Genomic DNA, 9,129 nt, shown 5'->3' on the forward strand with positions numbered 1-9,129 from the left:
GATACAAGGACATCTCTGTATTTTTAACTGCAAAACAATTCAGTGGAAGAGTAATTTTTGTGCTGCAAAATAATTCAAAAGCAGATTTTACTAAGTGATATGGTCAGATGCATTTCCACATGACAGAACAGTAGCAAAACTGCCGAGAAACTTTCTAACTGCACCAAAGCAGTACGTTAACCACAATGGAAGAGAAAGGAAGGGAGTTACCCTATGTAACCCGAATAGAAACCAAGCAGCAAACAGTACTCAAGACTTTCAGAATTAAATCGTTAGGGAGAAAGGAACTAACGTCTTCAGAATAATAAAATACGTATTAAAAAACAACAAACTACTTCACTCAAACATACAGCTTCTTGAATAGTTCCACCATTTCAATCAGAACAGTTCCAGCAAATTTACGCTATCTTTGCTGACAGGAACACTGACGTCTCACTGTGCTGCTTCAACAAAACATTCTCAACTCTAGTACTACTAGAAAAGTAAACAAATATGGAATACAAAACCTTAAAAAGCTGGCTTGCAGAGATTCCTTGAACTGATACCTACTCACTAAAAAACCTTCTCTGCACTTTATTTCCTAAGGCTACTTTGTAAGTCATTCACCTTCCAAAATATTTTAGAACACAAGCATATAAAATCTACTTCCCCCCCTCATACCTCATGCAGTACCAGAACTAATCATGAAGCTGTCATTACCGGCATCATTAAAACAAAACAAAGAAGCAGAATATATGCTTGAAGAAAATCAAACCACACAGGGCAAAGACATGCATTTCTAACAGAACTGAACATGAACAAAATCAAGGAATACTAACATGGATAGCTTGTAAAGGACTGGGATTGGATTATTATGTGATAATGAAAAACAACGGACAGAAGCATCAACCTAATTTTTTACCATGCAACCAAAAAATACACTAAGCTGCAAGGTCCACAGTAGTTAAATTTATTCTGTTAGAAACTCATTTGTGCATGAGTCTGTTTGAAGACTCATTTGTGCATGACACAGTACAACCAGTATTGACCAAGAATGATAAACTGGCCCAAATTCATACTGCAATGATGCTTAGAAAAAGTAAAACTGAACTGTGATATACACCAAGTATACCATCTTCTGAAACACTGTCAAAGAAAAAAAAACAAACCACAAATCCAAATCAAAAAAAGATCACTGGTGCATTATATTTCAAGTCCAACACAAGAAAGTCTGCTATATTTTGCCCCAAATATTTAGTCAGTTACTTATGATGTGTCAATTATGAACTTCATTTTACAAAAACAGACCACATGCTAGAATGCAACTGAATTCACCATCCTATAGAAGTCAATAAAGACTACCTATATAATTTATTAATGATACACAAGAGTCAAGTGCTTAGGAGTATCAACTAAATCAACATGCTCTTCTCTGAACTTACTGTTCTTACATTTACAGCAAATGCACAGAAAAAGATCGTATGTCCCAATAATGTAAAGAGAATGCATGACCTACATAATTTACAAATAAATTAGCCACTTCTGGTAAAAGTTACGGGAGGAGGCCCATTTGTTTGTCATATTATTCCCTAATTGCAAAAAACCTTTTCCATTCCTGAGGTGGTTTAAAAGAAGTATAAAATCAAATCATAATAGTTGTGGTTTGTAAGTGTCTTAATATTGACTTCAGAGCTTCTATTCTGGATCTCATTCTAAAATAGTTCAGATAAAATTCTTCCAGAAAAACCAACAGCTTACTTTCCAACACAGCAGCAACAAAGCCATTGGGTTAATCTGCTTTATGGTTGACCTATGTGGTTCAGATGAATTACCACTTTAGCCTCTTGCAGACGTAATTGCTGGCTAAAACAATGTCCAACTTGAAGCGACTCATCTTTTACAAGGAGAAGGGTGGGTGCAGCAATACACCATTACAGTGAGGAAACACTGCAAGCACTAAATTCAGTTAGGTTATTGTATTAAAATATGGTATGGGAAAGATGTTTGCTTTTTCAACTTTTTTTTTTAACTTCAGAGAAGCATTTAAAAAACCTGTGTAAGGCAAGGTGGCTGGCTTATTAAACATAAGCAGTTGCAAAAAAAGAAACCGCTGTGGCAAAACAAAGCAATCTGGTGTAGAAACAGATTCAGACAAATAAGAATATTTTTCAAGTCATCAGATGGACTTCCCACAGCCACAGTGATCTTCCTTACAGACAAGATTTGCATGATCATGACTCTCATTTGTCTGAGCACACTGTTCACTGAACATTATTAGTCGGTCTTCCTTGAGATAGAAAACCCGGATTCTGTCCTACAGAACAAAAATAGTGAGAAGCATTGTACTATCTTTGGCTAATAAATGTACACAGACTATATGTGGTAAGATTCAGTGGCTACTACACTGACACAGATTCTGCCATTGAGTTTTTCAGGCACCTCTGTGCTTCAGCTTTCTTGCTTGTAAAGGGCAAGCAACGTATCTCTGTGGTTGAGAACCACACAGCCATGTAGCACTCGGGGTGCATGATTGCTACATCATCATTCTTGCAAAAGTGATTCCACAAACCAGATTGTCAGATACCAGTACCAACTGAGAAATTCATACTAGACCACACCCTTTAGAGATAAGCTCTAAAAGCATAAAACTGCAACAAGACAACCTACAGCATGCCTTTAACTGTGTAAATCAATCAATTGGTTCAATGAAAAATGCAAAAGAATTGATGCAGAAGCTCTACATCATCTACACCGAGATATGTAAGAACAATCCAGGTATGTACACTGTCTAACATCTTTCCCACAACAGAGAAAGCTGCAGCCAAGTTTCCCAACAGATTTTAAACTCACATGAATTCAAATCCTCTACTTAGAAACATTTTCCTTCAAGCCTGTCATGATAAGGATTAAAAATCAAAACATTCCTGTTTAACTATGGCCTTATGCTATAAAGACATTTGTAAACACTGACCACTAAGTAACAAATTTTGACGGTGTGCCCTTTCTGTACAAGATCCATGTTAAAGATACAAAACACTGTGGAGTTAATACCTCAGGTCCTCAGATCAGAAGGGTAACACTGAAGTACCAGTAACTTCAGACTAGGAGACAAGTTCACGCATCCCAACACTTGAGGAAGGCTGTCGTGCTTCCAGTTCTAGAGACGGCTCATACAGTACTGCTTTGTGGGGTCTCTGCAACCTTCTCCATTGCGGAGGTCAGATACATTTTTTAACATCTCAGTTCTTGAAAAACAAGCCTGGTCACAGCTTAACAACTAGGTTTCACAGAGTGGGATCTCTTATATGGAGGAAGATTTTTTTTCTAGAGCTATGACACATATAATCTGGCTGGCTCTCAGCAAGTGTACCAGAATTACCTAGCTGAAAAGTCAAGTTTCAGCGCAAGGCAGGCACCTAACTCTTCAGCATTATAAAGGCTAAGGCACTTCTGAACACAGACAGAAGCAAAAATGCAAGCAGTTCAATAAATACATACAAGATACCTATAGGTTACAGATTGTTATGGCATTTTCAAGACAATATTCCTCACACTCCTGGATTCAAGTGCTTAGAGTTGGACTTCAGCATGGTAATGCTCGAGTCCTCTTGCTCATCTGACTGTAAGAGCAGTAACACTGTAAGCAGTTAAAAACCCCAGGTATCTACGTGAACATTTGTGCAGCTTGTTTATATGCACAATTGTGTATTGTTCCCACAGCTATAACCACTTGAACAACTGGTTCTTCACATCAGCTCTATACACAATTCCAGTAATCATGTGCACGTTTAAGAATGCTAGTGCATACATGTTGAAAAGCTTCTGCACTTCTTCGGAAATTAAGTATGAAAGTCTTGTATCAACTCATGTAAAAGTAACTAATCTGAACCAGAATTTATCAATCTACTCTTGCAGTGAAACAATGTAACATCTGTGTATACATTTCATTTTGATATGTCTGTAACAACTTAATGAATAGGGTTTACTAGAGGAAAAAAAAAAGCAGCAACAAAACTCCAATTTTACAGATGACTCCTTGATAAACAGGGACTTTTTATCATGATTTGTACATCAAGACTGCAACAGACAGAAAACTATAATTCCTTTAAGTAGATTGTGAAACCTGTAGTTATAATTGTCATGTTTGAAATAAACAAAGCAGCAGCGTGTATCAATAACTAGACCTCTCATGTTGCGTTTATTTAGTAAATGTAATTATTTAGATTCCAACATGCCCACATGCATTCATCTTACAGTTCATTAAATAAAGGACAAAAAGGCAGACATTGTGCATAATTCTGTACAAACACAGGAAGACATGTTTCCTGCCACAATGAGTTTACAGCAATTTAAAGCACAATGCAATAAGGGAGTGCAATAGAACATAGTAGGCAAATAAGGGAAGAACAGACAAAAATAGCAGCTACTGCGAAAACTCACGGCACTCTTATGTTAAAATTCGTATTTGCTACTGGTGAATGGGCTTTCTGAGTATGAGTGTGCCTTGGTTTCCCACTTGTCCATACTCCTTAAATTAATGAAACATTTTAGTTCAGTTTGACAGCCAAAATGCAGTGATCTGAGCCACCTCCTTAGAGTTTTCATCCTAGCTACAAATACACACATTACAGGATATCTGCCTACGTATTGTCACCAATACCATACTGAATTATTACCTTGTAAAAGCAAGCAAAAGTAGGATGTATTTCGCTTGCAGAATTATTCCAGTTGTTTCTAAACCTAGACAGATAAAACACACAATTTGAGCGTTCGGCTTATTTTTTGTGAAGAGCGCTACACTAATACAATTTCAATTCTGAAACAAGTATCTTTCAGGATTTGCTTAAGCCAAACTGGGATCATATCTGTTACTGAAAGGTTCCTGCTAACTCCATCCTTGGGCTGCACCTAACAATTATCAAATCTGCAGGAGCTTGCTGATCTGTCCAAAAACAAATTTTGGGAAAAAAAAACCCCAAACCCCAAACACCCAACAACATAGAAGAAAACCCACCACAACAACCCACACACCCTAGATTGGTTCATAGATCCAACTGCAAACTATCTTATCCTTTCTGCAACCACAGGCTAGAATCAAGACAACCAAGAGCTCGGGGGAAAATTTACTTGAGGCATGCCCGTAATTTAGCTTAAACCAATCATGACATAGAGCATATTCTATGACTGAGAGTGGACCCAATTCTCATTCACAAACTGCTCCTGCCAGAGCAGTACAAATGAGTTTTAAAGTGGATGCAAATGGACCAGGTATGTTTAAAATGTATTCTTGGCATGGATCCTCAACTGGAGTAAACTGCCATTGACTTCAAAGGAACTACCAATCTACCCTTTGGAAGTGTTTTTGGAGACTATTACTTTAGGCAATGAAAAAAGGAAGGCTCTTAAGCATTTTAAAACATACAGTGATTAACATCTTTCCTTCAAAACATCACAGAGTATGTGTGGGATGCTGAAATTAATGTGGGGCTTACATATACTCACAGGGTTTCTTGAGTGTCATTGAAATAACTACAAAAAAAACCCCAGAAGATACTAATATAAATAAAGAGAAGAGTGAATATAAAATAAAAGCACATTTTTATGAACTTTCACATTTTTTCAGAATAACTTAGTTAACTCCAAGTCAGGAGATCATGAAACTGCAAGCTTTCACACCATCTATCTCACAGTTCATACATCACTATCACTTCACGCTTACCTGTTTTTCTATCTCAGTTGCTGTACTTCAGTGCTCATAAGATCAACTTGGAGCTTGCTTTCTAATCTCTTGTTTTTCTACTGACACACTTGTGCTTCTTCCACCATTTGGTTCTCCTTAAGAGGAAGTTTTCCATTTTCCTTTCTCACATACAGATTTCCCTCAAAAAGTAACGTATGCACAAGAGGAAAGAGCTGGCTTGGCACAGAAGGCCACTTATCCCAAGAAACTGGGACAGGGAATCCCAGAACACTTTGCACTACAGTTTTCACCCAGAGGCAAATCCCCCTATGGACAGGTTAGCTCTCAGCACCAGCAGGCCAACTGGAAAAGTGGACAAGGGAAGAAAAAACTACAAATATAGTTCCTGACTCCTCAGTCTTTCATAGCATAGGGTACTTTGTGTTATCACAATATTTTCTAGTAGTAGGTACATAAAAGAATCATGTATGATGAGCCATCACTAACACCCACATGTGCGAAGAACTGGCATTTGATTATTTACCAAGTTGCATTAAAAGAAGATAAGGAATCCTCGTAGTTTTACTTCTTCACATGAAGAAGTGTTGTGGTTGCTACAGAGATATTACAATTCTTTATTGGAAAGAGACAGGCTTCTATTAAATTAATCTGTTTTATGAAAAGGTTTGAAAAATCACCTTAGAAAATATAATGATAAAACAGAATTTAAAGTTTTGAGGCTGGGGGGGGGGAGCCAGGGTTTGATCTGGCCTGAAAAACAGGACTAGTAAACTCTTATAAACCGATGATATGATAATGCAAATTGAATTAGAAGATTCATGCCTCTAATGAAATAAATTAACAGTAAGACTATCAGTAAGAAGGTAGAAGGTAGCTAGTCTAGAAATAGACAGCAATATCATTTTGTTTTTATTCTGCAGGAATATAAAGTAGCAGTAAAGGACGACTTTTGACTGTGCAGACTAGTCTGTTCCTGGCTCTTCAATTACACAGGTCAAATTCACTTTCTACATATCTAATCAGATTTAAATAGTAGACATGCACCTAGCTGTTCAAGGTGCTAATTCTGCACACCTACAAATGTAAAACCCAAATGATGTTCACAACCTAACAATATTCACATCCAGAAGTATTATAGTACCTAAAACTAGAGGAAAATTATGAGTACAAATATGGGAACATAATTTTGACTGTTAGGTCTGGTTTACGTCCTCAGGTATGATTTCTTTAGTCTTGGTACTATTTAACAGGCATTTCTGAATACTCGTTAAGCCCCTGCCATACCCCTTCACCAGATGAGGACAAGTATGCAACAATTCAGTTTCTATGTTTGCAAAATGAAGATGACATATCTCTCTGGTTAAAAGACTTTGTGAGATGCTTTCAAGAGTACAATCTTTTTCTACTCTCATCTTCATCATAAAGGAATCTCAAGTTAGGCTGAGACTGACCCATGCACGCCACATTTAAACTTACATTGATTTCTTTCAACACACCACTGAAAACTATAAAATAAGAGCATCATAGTTTACATCTTATTTTGCTTTTTACAACTGAAATATTTATCCAGGTCAACACCTTCTCTTATCCAATCTTTAACACATGTAAGAAATGGAAAAAGGATTACTAATGTGGCTCAAACCTATACAAGAAAATAAGTGAAGCTGGTATTTTATACTACTCAAGTATCTTGCCTTCTTCCCTGAGAAACAGTAATTCTGCACTTTTCCATGCTATCCCACCTCTCCCCACACTATACAGTGAGATAATAGGAACGTGGGAAGGAAAAGGTCAGTTGAAAGTCTGCTCTTCTGTCTCAGTTGTAAGGCCCTTTTAGCAAAGAATATATTTCAGTAAAACATCTACCTCACACACTAACCAGCCACATAAGAATAGAGCTGGGACAGGGATTTTATGGAATGGTCCTGACAGATGGAGTAAACCAGACATTCCCAGACCAGCCAGAGCATTCAACAGACAGAAAGTACTTTTATTTCAAGGAACATTTTGGAAAAATGTGATGTAAAAAGTACCCCATGCACTGGAACTCAGACCTGAAAATGTAAAAGACCTTCTACCAATTGATCAACAGAGTTTTAGTGTTTCAGGGCCAGAAATCACATTTTTGTGCATGCTTACACAAAAGAGCCCAGGCCAACTGAAGGTAGAAAAGATAACAGCTTATTACCATTACTTTTATAAGCTTCACATCAGGTAGAACTGATCTTATTCACATCAGCTGCTGTCAGACTTTCATTTAGTTCATTAAAATATCTTGTTTGGTCAGTTCTACCACTATAATTTATTTTAAACATAGTGAAACCTTAACTAAAGAGGTAACCTGACATTAAGCAGCCACTTAAAAGCTTTTCCAGATTACCACTCCACTCTTTGCGGTGAGGGTTTGGGCACAGGAAAGTTCTGAGCCAGATTCCACTTTCCCTTCACTTCTCAGATCATTTCAATACAAACTCCAAATTCAGGCAGCACTACCACAGACATGTTACCGTCAGTGAAACCAGCCAAAACATGTCCTCTAGTTTGAGGTGGTCTTTTCAGCTAAGGTTGGGAAACAGCCCAAAATTGTGATCACTGTTCTGTTTTTTAAATCCCACTTCAAAGTAAAAAAGCTGATTTTCCTCTCTTGCTGCTTAAGGCAAATTTAACTGGATACACATATGGCGTAAGTGCCAAACCCATTTAGAGTTGGAGGAACTTGCAAAACATACAGGGCCAGATTCTGTTGTTCTTACTCACTTTAAACAGCTCCAACTAAACGAATGGGACTTCAACACAATTAAGAAAAGTAGGATCCAATCCAAAAAAGAATATGCACATTTCATAGCTGAAAAACATACTCTGCACCGAGTACAGTAGTATCTGGAGAGGTTTTCAAGTGGCCATTTAATGGACAGTTATATACATGAAAAAGCAGTAGGACAATCTCATTTCAGGACTTTTTTTAATCAGCAACCACATGCTGGACTAAGTTTCATTATTCAAAATGTTTGTTAGTTGGTGGAGGAATCTTCAAGTCAAGATGTACTGGGGAATCAAACTGTAAGTATTAATCTAATGGAAAACAGTGCACATTAATATTAGGTTAATGCAAAATATTGGACTGCAAAATACAGGTAGCATTCACCAGCTGTTCTTCACAGGCAGGAATTTCAGCAAGCTAGAGTGCAAGGTTCTTCCAGAGAAGATTTATGTCACTTCGTCTTTTATATTCATATGCATATATATTCATAAACAAACTTGAGAACTAGAGATTAACGATCTTCTTAAAACATCCGGTGAAAACACCATTTGAATCAAGAGCCCGAAGGGGGAAGGAGGAAAGGGTTTTTTCTTTCGGAAGCAAGCCAGCAACTCCAAAGCCATCCCGCGGGAGGAGCGGGGCAGGTGCCTCAGGGCACTGCCCGGGACCCGCCGCCCGCCCGCTGCGA

The sequence above is a fragment of the Pterocles gutturalis genome, unplaced genomic scaffold (genome assembly GCF_000699245.1).
Source record: "Pterocles gutturalis isolate BGI_N339 unplaced genomic scaffold, ASM69924v1 scaffold5897, whole genome shotgun sequence".
NCBI classification, from domain to species: Eukaryota; Metazoa; Chordata; class Aves; order Pterocliformes; family Pteroclidae; genus Pterocles; species Pterocles gutturalis.